At 37.1% G+C, this 14684-nt stretch overlaps 32 pseudogenes; all 32 read left to right on the top strand.

The window, feature by feature from the left end:
• The first annotated feature begins 407 nt into the window (after nt 1–407).
• Nucleotides 408–526, top strand: LOC124331845 (annotated as a pseudogene).
• Nucleotides 527–810: 284 nt separating this feature from the next.
• On the top strand, nt 811–929 carry LOC124331847 (annotated as a pseudogene).
• A 284-nt stretch (nt 930–1213) lies between these two features.
• LOC124331848 lies at nt 1214–1332 on the top strand (annotated as a pseudogene).
• A 284-nt stretch (nt 1333–1616) lies between these two features.
• On the top strand, nt 1617–1735 carry LOC124334253 (annotated as a pseudogene).
• Nucleotides 1736–2149: 414 nt separating this feature from the next.
• Nucleotides 2150–2268, top strand: LOC124331849 (annotated as a pseudogene).
• Nucleotides 2269–2552: 284 nt separating this feature from the next.
• LOC124331850 lies at nt 2553–2671 on the top strand (annotated as a pseudogene).
• Nucleotides 2672–2955: 284 nt separating this feature from the next.
• On the top strand, nt 2956–3074 carry LOC124334589 (annotated as a pseudogene).
• A 284-nt stretch (nt 3075–3358) lies between these two features.
• LOC124334254 lies at nt 3359–3477 on the top strand (annotated as a pseudogene).
• A 414-nt stretch (nt 3478–3891) lies between these two features.
• On the top strand, nt 3892–4010 carry LOC124331851 (annotated as a pseudogene).
• A 284-nt stretch (nt 4011–4294) lies between these two features.
• On the top strand, nt 4295–4413 carry LOC124331852 (annotated as a pseudogene).
• A 284-nt stretch (nt 4414–4697) lies between these two features.
• Nucleotides 4698–4816, top strand: LOC124334255 (annotated as a pseudogene).
• Nucleotides 4817–5230: 414 nt separating this feature from the next.
• LOC124334256 lies at nt 5231–5349 on the top strand (annotated as a pseudogene).
• Nucleotides 5350–5763: 414 nt separating this feature from the next.
• On the top strand, nt 5764–5882 carry LOC124331853 (annotated as a pseudogene).
• A 284-nt stretch (nt 5883–6166) lies between these two features.
• On the top strand, nt 6167–6285 carry LOC124331854 (annotated as a pseudogene).
• A 284-nt stretch (nt 6286–6569) lies between these two features.
• On the top strand, nt 6570–6688 carry LOC124334257 (annotated as a pseudogene).
• A 414-nt stretch (nt 6689–7102) lies between these two features.
• Nucleotides 7103–7221, top strand: LOC124331855 (annotated as a pseudogene).
• Nucleotides 7222–7505: 284 nt separating this feature from the next.
• On the top strand, nt 7506–7624 carry LOC124331856 (annotated as a pseudogene).
• A 284-nt stretch (nt 7625–7908) lies between these two features.
• LOC124331858 lies at nt 7909–8027 on the top strand (annotated as a pseudogene).
• Nucleotides 8028–8311: 284 nt separating this feature from the next.
• LOC124334259 lies at nt 8312–8430 on the top strand (annotated as a pseudogene).
• Nucleotides 8431–8844: 414 nt separating this feature from the next.
• On the top strand, nt 8845–8963 carry LOC124331860 (annotated as a pseudogene).
• A 284-nt stretch (nt 8964–9247) lies between these two features.
• Nucleotides 9248–9366, top strand: LOC124331861 (annotated as a pseudogene).
• Nucleotides 9367–9650: 284 nt separating this feature from the next.
• On the top strand, nt 9651–9769 carry LOC124335055 (annotated as a pseudogene).
• A 284-nt stretch (nt 9770–10053) lies between these two features.
• LOC124331862 lies at nt 10054–10172 on the top strand (annotated as a pseudogene).
• Nucleotides 10173–10456: 284 nt separating this feature from the next.
• On the top strand, nt 10457–10575 carry LOC124334260 (annotated as a pseudogene).
• A 414-nt stretch (nt 10576–10989) lies between these two features.
• On the top strand, nt 10990–11108 carry LOC124331863 (annotated as a pseudogene).
• A 284-nt stretch (nt 11109–11392) lies between these two features.
• On the top strand, nt 11393–11511 carry LOC124334262 (annotated as a pseudogene).
• Nucleotides 11512–11925: 414 nt separating this feature from the next.
• LOC124331864 lies at nt 11926–12044 on the top strand (annotated as a pseudogene).
• Nucleotides 12045–12328: 284 nt separating this feature from the next.
• On the top strand, nt 12329–12447 carry LOC124331865 (annotated as a pseudogene).
• A 414-nt stretch (nt 12448–12861) lies between these two features.
• On the top strand, nt 12862–12980 carry LOC124334263 (annotated as a pseudogene).
• Nucleotides 12981–13264: 284 nt separating this feature from the next.
• Nucleotides 13265–13383, top strand: LOC124331866 (annotated as a pseudogene).
• Nucleotides 13384–13797: 414 nt separating this feature from the next.
• LOC124335634 lies at nt 13798–13916 on the top strand (annotated as a pseudogene).
• A 414-nt stretch (nt 13917–14330) lies between these two features.
• LOC124335289 lies at nt 14331–14449 on the top strand (annotated as a pseudogene).
• Nucleotides 14450–14684: the final 235 nt, after the last annotated feature.

Below are 14684 nucleotides of genomic sequence, written 5' to 3' on the forward strand. Positions count from 1 at the left end.
GTTTGTTTTCAATAACAAACTTCTTGAAATTTTTTTTCAATCACGATGGTTACCAGTCCAAATTCGTAGATAAAAAATTTCAATGCCTTAGAGATAGGTTCAATTCATCTATAAGAATGATTCTGGATCAATTCCATTGAGAGTTTTTCAAAGTTTATCGCGTTTTTTAATCGCGATGGTTACCAGTCCAAATTCGTAGATCAAAAATATCAATGGCATAGAGATAGGTTCAATTCATCTATAGGAATGATTCTGGATAAATTTCATTGCGAGTTTTTCAAAGTTTATCGCGCTTTTTTATTCGCGATGGTTACGAGTCCAAATTCAATGAAAAAACATTTCTATCACTTTGAAGTGATTTTCTATTCATCCATTGGGACTGGGAGGGTAAATTTTCATTTTTGAATGTCAACGGCCATATCACGTAGAACGCACCTGGTCTCGTCAGCTCCCAGAAGTTAAGTTACGTCGAGTCCCGTTAGTACTTGGAAGGGTGACCGCTTGGGAATACGGGATGTCGTTGGCGATGAACAGTTTGTTTTCAATAACAAACTTCTTGAAATTTTTTTTCAATCACGATGGTTACCAGTCCAAATTCTTAGATAAAAAATTTCAATGGCATAGAGATAGGTTCAATTCATCTATTTGAATGATTCTGGATAAATTTCATTGCGAGTTTTTCAAAGTTTATCGCGCTTTTTTATTCGCGATGGTTACGAGTCCAAATTCAATGAAAAAACATTTCTATCACTTTGAAGTGATTTTCTATTCATCCATTGGGACTGGGAGGGTAAATTTTCATTTTTGAATGTCAACGGCCATATCACGTAGAACGCACCTGGTCTCGTCAGCTCCCAGAAGTTAAGTTACGTCGAGTCCCGTTAGTACTTGGAAGGGTGACCGCTTGGGAATACGGGATGTCGTTGGCGATGAACAGTTTGTTTTCAATAACAAACTTCTTGAAATTTTTTTTCAATCACGATGGTTACCAGTCCAAATTCTTAGATAAAAAATTTCAATGGCATAGAGATAGGTTCAATTCATCTATTTGAATGATTCTGGATAAATTTCATTGCGAGTTTTTCAAAGTTTATCGCGCTTTTTTATTCGCGATGGATACGAGTCCAAATTCAATGAACAAACATTTCTATCACTTTGAAGTGATTTTCTATTCATCCATTGGGACTGGGAGGGTAAATTTTCATTTTTGAATGTCAACGGCCATATCACGTAGAACGCACCTGGTCTCGTCAGCTCCCAGAAGTTAAGTTACGTCGAGTCCCGTTAGTACTTGGAAGGGTGACCGCTTGGGAATACGGGATGTCGTTGGCGATGAACAGTTTGTTTTCAATAACAAACTTCTTGAAATTTTTTTTCAATCACGATGGTTACCAGTCCAAATTCTTAGATAAAAAATTTCAATGGCATAGAGATAGGTTCAATTCATCTATTTGAATGATTCTGGATAAATTTCATTGCGAGTTTTTCAAAGTTTATCGCGCTTTTTTATTCGCGATGGATACGAGTCCAAATTCAATGAACAAACATTTCTATCACTTTGAAGTGATTTTCTATTCATCCATTGGGACTGGGAGGGTAAATTTTCATTTTTGAATGTCAACGGCCATATCACGTAGAACGCACCTGGTTTCGTCAGCTCCCAGAAGTTAAGTTACGTCGAGTCCCGTTAGTACTTGGAAGGGTGACCGCTTGGGAATACGGGATGTCGTTGGCGATGAACAGTTTGTTTTCAATAACAAACTTCTTGAAATTTTTTTTCAATCACGATGGTTACCAGTCCAAATTCGTAGATAAAAAATTTCAATGCCTTAGAGATAGGTTCAATTCATCTATAAGAATGATTCTGGATCAATTCCATTGAGAGTTTTTCAAAGTTTATCGCGTTTTTTAATCGCGATGGTTACCAGTCCAAATTCGTAGATCAAAAATATCAATGGCATAGAGATAGGTTCAATTCATCTATAGGAATGATTCTGGATAAATTTCATTGCGAGTTTTTCAAAGTTTATCGCGCTTTTTTATTCGCGATGGTTACGAGTCCAAATTCAATGAAAAAACATTTCTATCACTTTGAAGTGATTTTCTATTCATCCATTGGGACTGGGAGGGTAAATTTTCATTTTTGAATGTCAACGGCCATATCACGTAGAACGCACCTGGTCTCGTCAGCTCCCAGAAGTTAAGTTACGTCGAGTCCCGTTAGTACTTGGAAGGGTGACCGCTTGGGAATACGGGATGTCGTTGGCGATGAACAGTTTGTTTTCAATAACAAACTTCTTGAAATTTTTTTTCAATCACGATGGTTACCAGTCCAAATTCTTAGATAAAAAATTTCAATGGCATAGAGATAGGTTCAATTCATCTATTTGAATGATTCTGGATAAATTTCATTGCGAGTTTTTCAAAGTTTATCGCGCTTTTTTATTCGCGATGGTTACGAGTCCAAATTCAATGAACAAACATTTCTATCACTTTGAAGTGATTTTCTATTCATCCATTGGGACTGGGAGGGTAAATTTTCATTTTTGAATGTCAACGGCCATATCACGTAGAACGCACCTGGTCTCGTCAGCTCCCAGAAGTTAAGTTACGTCGAGTCCCGTTAGTACTTGGAAGGGTGACCGCTTGGGAATACGGGATGTCGTTGGCGATGAACAGTTTGTTTTCAATAACAAACTTCTTGAAATTTTTTTTCAATCACGATGGTTACCAGTCCAAATTCTTAGATAAAAAATTTCAATGGCATAGAGATAGGTTCAATTCATCTATTTGAATGATTCTGGATAAATTTCATTGCGAGTTTTTCAAAGTTTATCGCGCTTTTTTATTCGCGATGGTTACGAGTCCAAATTCAATGAACAAACATTTCTATCACTTTGAAGTGATTTTCTATTCATCCATTGGGACTGGGAGGGTAAATTTTCATTTTTGAATGTCAACGGCCATATCACGTAGAACGCACCTGGTCTCGTCAGCTCCCAGAAGTTAAGTTACGTCGAGTCCCGTTAGTACTTGGAAGGGTGACCGCTTCGGAATACGGGATGTCGTTGGCGATGAACAGTTTGTTTTCAATAACAAACTTCTTGAAATTTTTTTTCAATCACGATGGTTACCAGTCCAAATTCTTAGATAAAAAATTTCAATGGCATAGAGATAGGTTCAATTCATCTATTTGAATGATTCTGGATAAATTTCATTGCGAGTTTTTCAAAGTTTATCGCGCTTTTTTATTCGCGATGGATACGAGTCCAAATTCAATGAACAAACATTTCTATCACTTTGAAGTGATTTTCTATTCATCCATTGGGACTGGGAGGGTAAATTTTCATTTTTGAATGTCAACGGCCATATCACGTAGAACGCACCTGGTTTCGTCAGCTCCCAGAAGTTAAGTTACGTCGAGTCCCGTTAGTACTTGGAAGGGTGACCGCTTGGGAATACGGGATGTCGTTGGCGATGAACAGTTTGTTTTCAATAACAAACTTCTTGAAATTTTTTTTCAATCACGATGGTTACCAGTCCAAATTCTTAGATAAAAAATTTCAATGGCATAGAGATAGGTTCAATTCATCTATTTGAATGATTCTGGATAAATTTCATTGCGAGTTTTTCAAAGTTTATCGCGTTTTTTAATCGCGATGGTTACCAGTCCAAATTCGTAGATCAAAAATATCAATGGCATAGAGATAGGTTCAATTCATCTATAGGAATGATTCTGGATAAATTTCATTGCGAGTTTTTCAAAGTTTATCGCGCTCTTTTATTCGCGATGGTTACGAGTCCAAATTCAATGAAAAAACATTTCTATCACTTTGAAGTGATTTTCTATTCATCCATTGGGACTGGGAGGGTAAATTTTCATTTTTGAATGTCAACGGCCATATCACGTAGAACGCACCTGGTCTCGTCAGCTCCCAGAAGTTAAGTTACGTCGAGTCCCGTTAGTACTTGGAAGGGTGACCGCTTGGGAATACGGGATGTCGTTGGCGATGAACAGTTTGTTTTCAATAACAAACTTCTTGAAATTTTTTTTCAATCACGATGGTTACCAGTCCAAATTCTTAGATAAAAAATTTCAATGGCATAGAGATAGGTTCAATTCATCTATTTGAATGATTCTGGATAAATTTCATAGCGAGTTTTTCAAAGTTTATCGCGCTTTTTTATTCGCGATGGTTACGAGTCCAAATTCAATGAACAAACATTTCTATCACTTTGAAGTGATTTTCTATTCATCCATTGGGAATGGGAGGGTAAATTTTCATTTTTGAATGTCAACGGCCATATCACGTAGAACGCACCTGGTCTCGTCAGCTCCCAGAAGTTAAGTTACGTCGAGTCCCGTTAGTACTTGGAAGGGTGACCGCTTGGGAATACGGGATGTCGTTGGCGATGAACAGTTTGTTTTCAATAACAAACTTCTTGAAATTTTTTTTCAATCACGATGGTTACCAGTCCAAATTCTTAGATAAAAAATTTCAATGGCATAGAGATAGGTTCAATTCATCTATTTGAATGATTCTGGATAAATTTCATTGCGAGTTTTTCAAAGTTTATCGCGCTTTTTTATTCGCGATGGATACGAGTCCAAATTCAATGAACAAACATTTCTATCACTTTGAAGTGATTTTCTATTCATCCATTGGGACTGGGAGGGTAAATTTTCATTTTTGAATGTCAACGGCCATATCACGTAGAACGCACCTGGTTTCGTCAGCTCCCAGAAGTTAAGTTACGTCGAGTCCCGTTAGTACTTGGAAGGGTGACCGCTTGGGAATACGGGATGTCGTTGGCGATGAACAGTTTGTTTTCAATAACAAACTTCTTGAAATTTTTTTTCAATCACGATGGTTACCAGTCCAAATTCGTAGATAAAAAATTTCAATGCCTTAGAGATAGGTTCAATTCATCTATAAGAATGATTCTGGATCAATTCCATTGAGAGTTTTTCAAAGTTTATCGCGTTTTTTAATCGCGATGGTTACCAGTCCAAATTCGTAGATCAAAAATATCAATGGCATAGAGATAGGTTCAATTCATCTATAGGAATGATTCTGGATAAATTTCATTGCGAGTTTTTCAAAGTTTATCGCGCTTTTTTATTCGCGATGGATACGAGTCCAAATTCAATGAACAAACATTTCTATCACTTTGAAGTGATTTTCTATTCATCCATTGGGACTGGGAGGGTAAATTTTCATTTTTGAATGTCAACGGCCATATCACGTAGAACGCACCTGGTTTCGTCAGCTCCCAGAAGTTAAGTTACGTCGAGTCCCGTTAGTACTTGGAAGGGTGACCGCTTGGGAATACGGGATGTCGTTGGCGATGAACAGTTTGTTTTCAATAACAAACTTCTTGAAATTTTTTTTCAATCACGATGGTTACCAGTCCAAATTCTTAGATAAAAAATTTCAATGGCATAGAGATAGGTTCAATTCATCTATTTGAATGATTCTGGATAAATTTCATTGCGAGTTTTTCAAAGTTTATCGCGTTTTTTAATCGCGATGGTTACCAGTCCAAATTCGTAGATCAAAAATATCAATGGCATAGAGATAGGTTCAATTCATCTATAGGAATGATTCTGGATAAATTTCATTGCGAGTTTTTCAAAGTTTATCGCGCTCTTTTATTCGCGATGGTTACGAGTCCAAATTCAATGAAAAAACATTTCTATCACTTTGAAGTGATTTTCTATTCATCCATTGGGACTGGGAGGGTAAATTTTCATTTTTGAATGTCAACGGCCATATCACGTAGAACGCACCTGGTCTCGTCAGCTCCCAGAAGTTAAGTTACGTCGAGTCCCGTTAGTACTTGGAAGGGTGACCGCTTGGGAATACGGGATGTCGTTGGCGATGAACAGTTTGTTTTCAATAACAAACTTCTTGAAATTTTTTTTCAATCACGATGGTTACCAGTCCAAATTCTTAGATAAAAAATTTCAATGGCATAGAGATAGGTTCAATTCATCTATTTGAATGATTCTGGATAAATTTCATAGCGAGTTTTTCAAAGTTTATCGCGCTTTTTTATTCGCGATGGTTACGAGTCCAAATTCAATGAACAAACATTTCTATCACTTTGAAGTGATTTTCTATTCATCCATTGGGAATGGGAGGGTAAATTTTCATTTTTGAATGTCAACGGCCATATCACGTAGAACGCACCTGGTCTCGTCAGCTCCCAGAAGTTAAGTTACGTCGAGTCCCGTTAGTACTTGGAAGGGTGACCGCTTGGGAATACGGGATGTCGTTGGCGATGAACAGTTTGTTTTCAATAACAAACTTCTTGAAATTTTTTTTCAATCACGATGGTTACCAGTCCAAATTCTTAGATAAAAAATTTCAATGGCATAGAGATAGGTTCAATTCATCTATTTGAATGATTCTGGATAAATTTCATTGCGAGTTTTTCAAAGTTTATCGCGCTTTTTTATTCGCGATGGATACGAGTCCAAATTCAATGAACAAACATTTCTATCACTTTGAAGTGATTTTCTATTCATCCATTGGGACTGGGAGGGTAAATTTTCATTTTTGAATGTCAACGGCCATATCACGTAGAACGCACCTGGTTTCGTCAGCTCCCAGAAGTTAAGTTACGTCGAGTCCCGTTAGTACTTGGAAGGGTGACCGCTTGGGAATACGGGATGTCGTTGGCGATGAACAGTTTGTTTTCAATAACAAACTTCTTGAAATTTTTTTTCAATCACGATGGTTACCAGTCCAAATTCGTAGATAAAAAATTTCAATGCCTTAGAGATAGGTTCAATTCATCTATAAGAATGATTCTGGATCAATTCCATTGAGAGTTTTTCAAAGTTTATCGCGTTTTTTAATCGCGATGGTTACCAGTCCAAATTCGTAGATCAAAAATATCAATGGCATAGAGATAGGTTCAATTCATCTATAGGAATGATTCTGGATAAATTTCATTGCGAGTTTTTCAAAGTTTATCGCGCTTTTTTATTCGCGATGGTTACGAGTCCAAATTCAATGAAAAAACATTTCTATCACTTTGAAGTGATTTTCTATTCATCCATTGGGACTGGGAGGGTAAATTTTCATTTTTGAATGTCAACGGCCATATCACGTAGAACGCACCTGGTCTCGTCAGCTCCCAGAAGTTAAGTTACGTCGAGTCCCGTTAGTACTTGGAAGGGTGACCGCTTGGGAATACGGGATGTCGTTGGCGATGAACAGTTTGTTTTCAATAACAAACTTCTTGAAATTTTTTTTCAATCACGATGGTTACCAGTCCAAATTCTTAGATAAAAAATTTCAATGGCATAGAGATAGGTTCAATTCATCTATTTGAATGATTCTGGATAAATTTCATTGCGAGTTTTTCAAAGTTTATCGCGCTTTTTTATTCGCGATGGTTACGAGTCCAAATTCAATGAACAAACATTTCTATCACTTTGAAGTGATTTTCTATTCATCCATTGGGACTGGGAGGGTAAATTTTCATTTTTGAATGTCAACGGCCATATCACGTAGAACGCACCTGGTCTCGTCAGCTCCCAGAAGTTAAGTTACGTCGAGTCCCGTTAGTACTTGGAAGGGTGACCGCTTGGGAATACGGGATGTCGTTGGCGATGAACAGTTTGTTTTCAATAACAAACTTCTTGAAATTTTTTTTCAATCACGATGGTTACCAGTCCAAATTCTTAGATAAAAAATTTCAATGGCATAGAGATAGGTTCAATTCATCTATTTGAATGATTCTGGATAAATTTCATTGCGAGTTTTTCAAAGTTTATCGCGCTTTTTTATTCGCGATGGTTACGAGTCCAAATTCAATGAACAAACATTTCTATCACTTTGAAGTGATTTTCTATTCATCCATTGGGACTGGGAGGGTAAATTTTCATTTTTGAATGTCAACGGCCATATCACGTAGAACGCACCTGGTCTCGTCAGCTCCCAGAAGTTAAGTTACGTCGAGTCCCGTTAGTACTTGGAAGGGTGACCGCTTGGGAATACGGGATGTCGTTGGCGATGAACAGTTTGTTTTCAATAACAAACTTCTTGAAATTTTTTTTCAATCACGATGGTTACCAGTCCAAATTCTTAGATAAAAAATTTCAATGGCATAGAGATAGGTTCAATTCATCTATTTGAATGATTCTGGATAAATTTCATTGCGAGTTTTTCAAAGTTTATCGCGCTTTTTTATTCGCGATGGATACGAGTCCAAATTCAATGAACAAACATTTCTATCACTTTGAAGTGATTTTCTATTCATCCATTGGGACTGGGAGGGTAAATTTTCATTTTTGAATGTCAACGGCCATATCACGTAGAACGCACCTGGTTTCGTCAGCTCCCAGAAGTTAAGTTACGTCGAGTCCCGTTAGTACTTGGAAGGGTGACCGCTTGGGAATACGGGATGTCGTTGGCGATGAACAGTTTGTTTTCAATAACAAACTTCTTGAAATTTTTTTTCAATCACGATGGTTACCAGTCCAAATTCGTAGATAAAAAATTTCAATGCCTTAGAGATAGGTTCAATTCATCTATAAGAATGATTCTGGATCAATTCCATTGAGAGTTTTTCAAAGTTTATCGCGTTTTTTAATCGCGATGGTTACCAGTCCAAATTCGTAGATCAAAAATATCAATGGCATAGAGATAGGTTCAATTCATCTATAGGAATGATTCTGGATAAATTTCATTGCGAGTTTTTCAAAGTTTATCGCGCTTTTTTATTCGCGATGGTTACGAGTCCAAATTCAATGAACAAACATTTCTATCACTTTGAAGTGATTTTCTATTCATCCATTGGGACTGGGAGGGTAAATTTTCATTTTTGAATGTCAACGGCCATATCACGTAGAACGCACCTGGTCTCGTCAGCTCCCAGAAGTTAAGTTACGTCGAGTCCCGTTAGTACTTGGAAGGGTGACCGCTTGGGAATACGGGATGTCGTTGGCGATGAACAGTTTGTTTTCAATAACAAACTTCTTGAAATTTTTTTTCAATCACGATGGTTACCAGTCCAAATTCTTAGATAAAAAATTTCAATGGCATAGAGATAGGTTCAATTCATCTATTTGAATGATTCTGGATAAATTTCATTGCGAGTTTTTCAAAGTTTATCGCGCTTTTTTATTCGCGATGGTTACGAGTCCAAATTCAATGAACAAACATTTCTATCACTTTGAAGTGATTTTCTATTCATCCATTGGGACTGGGAGGGTAAATTTTCATTTTTGAATGTCAACGGCCATATCACGTAGAACGCACCTGGTCTCGTCAGCTCCCAGAAGTTAAGTTACGTCGAGTCCCGTTAGTACTTGGAAGGGTGACCGCTTGGGAATACGGGATGTCGTTGGCGATGAACAGTTTGTTTTCAATAACAAACTTCTTGAAATTTTTTTTCAATCACGATGGTTACCAGTCCAAATTCTTAGATAAAAAATTTCAATGGCATAGAGATAGGTTCAATTCATCTATTTGAATGATTCTGGATAAATTTCATTGCGAGTTTTTCAAAGTTTATCGCGCTTTTTTATTCGCGATGGTTATGAGTCCAAATTCAATGAACAAACATTTCTATCACTTTGAAGTGATTTTCTATTCATCCATTGGGACTGGGAGGGTAAATTTTCATTTTTGAATGTCAACGGCCATATCACGTAGAACGCACCTGGTCTCGTCAGCTCCCAGAAGTTAAGTTACGTCGCGTCCCGTTAGTACTTGGAAGGGTGACCGCTTGGGAATACGGGATGTCGTTGGCGATGAACAGTTTGTTTTCAATAACAAACTTCTTGAAATTTTTTTTCAATCACGATGGTTACCAGTCCAAATTCTTAGATAAAAAATTTCAATGGCATAGAGATAGGTTCAATTCATCTATTTGAATGATTCTGGATAAATTTCATTGCGAGTTTTTCAAAGTTTATCGCGCTTTTTTATTCGCGATGGTTACGAGTCCAAATTCAATGAACAAACATTTCTATCACTTTGAAGTGATTTTCTATTCATCCATTGGGACTGGGAGGGTAAATTTTCATTTTTGAATGTCAACGGCCATATCACGTAGAACGCACCTGGTCTCGTCAGCTCCCAGAAGTTAAGTTACGTCGAGTCCCGTTAGTACTTGGAAGGGTGACCGCTTGGGAATACGGGATGTCGTTGGCGATGAACAGTTTGTTTTCAATAACAAACTTCTTGAAATTTTTTTTCAATCACGATGGTTACCAGTCCAAATTCTTAGATAAAAAATTTCAATGGCATAGAGATAGGTTCAATTCATCTATTTGAATGATTCTGGATAAATTTCATTGCGAGTTTTTCAAAGTTTATCGCGCTTTTTTATTCGCGATGGATACGAGTCCAAATTCAATGAACAAACATTTCTATCACTTTGAAGTGATTTTCTATTCATCCATTGGGACTGGGAGGGTAAATTTTCATTTTTGAATGTCAACGGCCATATCACGTAGAACGCACCTGGTTTCGTCAGCTCCCAGAAGTTAAGTTACGTCGAGTCCCGTTAGTACTTGGAAGGGTGACCGCTTGGGAATACGGGATGTCGTTGGCGATGAACAGTTTGTTTTCAATAACAAACTTCTTGAAATTTTTTTTCAATCACGATGGTTACCAGTCCAAATTCGTAGATAAAAAATTTCAATGCCTTAGAGATAGGTTCAATTCATCTATAAGAATGATTCTGGATCAATTCCATTGAGAGTTTTTCAAAGTTTATCGCGTTTTTTAATCGCGATGGTTACCAGTCCAAATTCGTAGATCAAAAATATCAATGGCATAGAGATAGGTTCAATTCATCTATAGGAATGATTCTGGATAAATTTCATTGCGAGTTTTTCAAAGTTTATCGCGCTTTTTTATTCGCGATGGTTACGAGTCCAAATTCAATGAAAAAACATTTCTATCACTTTGAAGTGATTTTCTATTCATCCATTGGGACTGGGAGGGTAAATTTTCATTTTTGAATGTCAACGGCCATATCACGTAGAACGCACCTGGTCTCGTCAGCTCCCAGAAGTTAAGTTACGTCGAGTCCCGTTAGTACTTGGAAGGGTGACCGCTTGGGAATACGGGATGTCGTTGGCGATGAACAGTTTGTTTTCAATAACAAACTTCTTGAAATTTTTTTTCAATCACGATGGTTACCAGTCCAAATTCTTAGATAAAAAATTTCAATGGCATAGAGATAGGTTCAATTCATCTATTTGAATGATTCTGGATAAATTTCATTGCGAGTTTTTCAAAGTTTATCGCGCTTTTTTATTCGCGATGGATACGAGTCCAAATTCAATGAACAAACATTTCTATCACTTTGAAGTGATTTTCTATTCATCCATTGGGACTGGGAGGGTAAATTTTCATTTTTGAATGTCAACGGCCATATCACGTAGAACGCACCTGGTTTCGTCAGCTCCCAGAAGTTAAGTTACGTCGAGTCCCGTTAGTACTTGGAAGGGTGACCGCTTGGGAATACGGGATGTCGTTGGCGATGAACAGTTTGTTTTCAATAACAAACTTCTTGAAATTTTTTTTCAATCACGATGGTTACCAGTCCAAATTCGTAGATAAAAAATTTCAATGCCTTAGAGATAGGTTCAATTCATCTATAAGAATGATTCTGGATCAATTCCATTGAGAGTTTTTCAAAGTTTATCGCGTTTTTTAATCGCGATGGTTACCAGTCCAAATTCGTAGATCAAAAATATCAATGGCATAGAGATAGGTTCAATTCATCTATAGGAATGATTCTGGATAAATTTCATTGCGAGTTTTTCAAAGTTTATCGCGCTTTTTTATTCGCGATGGTTACGAGTCCAAATTCAATGAAAAAACATTTCTATCACTTTGAAGTGATTTTCTATTCATCCATTGGGACTGGGAGGGTAAATTTTCATTTTTGAATGTCAACGGCCATATCACGTAGAACGCACCTGGTCTCGTCAGCTCCCAGAAGTTAAGTTACGTCGAGTCCCGTTAGTACTTGGAAGGGTGACCGCTTGGGAATACGGGATGTCGTTGGCGATGAACAGTTTGTTTTCAATAACAGACTTCTTGAAATTTTTTTTCAATCACGATGGTTACCAGTCCAAATTCTTAGATAAAAAATTTCAATGGCATAGAGATAGGTTCAATTCATCTATTTGAATGATTCTGGATAAATTTCATTGCGAGTTTTTCAAAGTTTATCGCGCTTTTTTATTCGCGATGGTTATGAGTCCAAATTCAATGAACAAACATTTCTATCACTTTGAAGTGATTTTCTATTCATCCATTGGGACTAGGAGGGTAAATTTTCATTTTTGAATGTCAACGGCCATATCACGTAGAACGCACCTGGTCTCGTCAGCTCCCAGAAGTTAAGTTACGTCGAGTCCCGTTAGTACTTGGAAGGGTGACCGCTTGGGAATACGGGATGTCGTTGGCGATGAACAGTTTGTTTTCAATAACAAACTTCTTGAAATTTTTTTTCAATCACGATGGTTACCAGTCCAAATTCGTAGATAAAAAATTTCAATGCCTTAGAGATAGGTTCAATTCATCTATAAGAATGATTCTGGATCAATTCCATTGAGAGTTTTTCAAAGTTTATCGCGTTTTTTAATCGCGATGGTTACCAGTCCAAATTCGTAGATCAAAAATATCAATGGCATAGAGATAGGTTCAATTCATCTATAGGAATGATTCTGGATAAATTTCATTGCGAGTTTTTCAAAGTTTATCGCGCTTTTTTATTCGCGATGGTTACGAGTCCAAATTCAATGAACAAACATTTCTATCACTTTGAAGTGATTTTCTATTCATCCATTGGGACTGGGAGGGTAAATTTTCATTTTTGAATGTCAACGGCCATATCACGTAGAACGCACCTGGTTTCGTCAGCTCCCAGAAGTTAAGTTACGTCGAGTCCCGTTAGTACTTGGAAGGGTGACCGCTTGGGAATACGGGATGTCGTTGGCGATGAACAGTTTGTTTTCAATAACAAACTTCTTGAAATTTTTTTTCAATCACGATAATTACCAGTCCAAATTCGTAGATAAAAAATTTCAATGCCTTAGAGATAGGTTCAATTCATCTATAAGAATGATTCTGGATCAATTCCATTGAGAGTTTTTCAAAGTTTATCGCGCTTTTTTATTCGCGATGGTTACGAGTCCAAATTCAATGAACAAACATTTCTATCACTTTGAAGTGATTTTCTATTCATCCATTGGGACTGGGAGGGTAAATTTTCATTTTTGAATGTCAACGGCCATATCACGTAGAACGCACCTGGTCTCGTCAGCTCCCAGAAGTTAAGTTACGTCGAGTCCCGTTAGTACTTGGAAGGGTGACCGCTTGGGAATACGGGATGTCGTTGGCGATGAACAGTTTGCTTTCAATAACAAACTTCTTGAAATTTTTTTTCAATCACGATGGTTACCAGTCCAAATTCGTAGATAAAAAATTTCAATGCCTTAGAGATAGGTTCAATTCATCTATAAGAATGATTCTGGATCAATTCCATTGAGAGTTTTTCAAAGTTTATCGCGTTTTTTAATCGCGATGGTTACCAGTCCAAATTCGTAGATCAAAAATATCAATGGCATAGAGATAGGTTCAATTCATCTATAGGAATGATTCTGGATAAATTTCATTGCGAGTTTTTCAAAGTTTATCGCGCTTTTTTATTCGCGATGGTTACGAGTCCAAATTCAATGAACAAACATTTCTATCACTTTGAAGTGATTTTCTATTCATCCATTGGGACTGGGAGGGTAAATTTTCATTGTTGAATGTCAACGGCCATATCACGTAGAACGCACCTGGTCTTGTCAGCTCCCAGAAGTTAAGTTACGTCGAGTCCCGTTAGTACTTGAAAGGGTGACCGCTTGGGAATACGGGATGTCGTTGGCGATGAACAGTTTGTTTTCAATAACAAACTTCCTGAAATTTTTTTTCAATCACGATGGTTACCAGTCCAAATTCGTAGATAAAAAATTTCAATGCCTTAGAGATAGGTTCAATTCATCTATAAGAATGATTCTGGATCAATTCCATTGAGAGTTTTTCAAAGTTTATCGCGTTTTTTAATCGCGATGGTTACCAGTCCAAATTCGTAGATCAAAAATATCAATGGCATAGAGATAGGTTCAATTCATCTATAGGAATGATTCTGGATAAATTTCATTGCGAGTTTTTCAAAGTTTATCGCGCTTTTTTATTCGCGATGGTTACGAGTCCAAATTCAATGAACAAACATTTCTATCACTTTGAAGTGATTTTCTATTCATCCATTGGGACTGGGAGGGTAAATTTTCATTTTTGAATGTCAACGGCCATATCACGTAGAACGCACCTGGTCTCGTCAGCTCCCAGAAGTTAAGTTACGTCGAGTCCCGTTAGTAATTGGAAGGGTGACCGCTTGGGAATACGGGATGTCGTTGGCGATGAATAGTTTGTTTTCAATAACAAATTTCTTGAAATTGTTTTTTCAATCACGATGGTTACCAGTCCAAATTCGTAGATAAAAAATTTCAATGCCTTAGAGATAGGTTCAATTCATCTATAAGAATGATTCTGGATCAATTCCATTGAGAGTTTTTCAAAGTTTATCGCGCTTTTTTATTCGCGATGGTTACGAGTCCAAATTCAATGAACAAACATTTCTATCACTTTGAAGTG

The sequence above is a fragment of the Daphnia pulicaria genome, chromosome 3, assembly GCF_021234035.1.
Source record: "Daphnia pulicaria isolate SC F1-1A chromosome 3, SC_F0-13Bv2, whole genome shotgun sequence".
NCBI lineage: Eukaryota > Metazoa > Arthropoda > Branchiopoda > Diplostraca > Daphniidae > Daphnia > Daphnia pulicaria.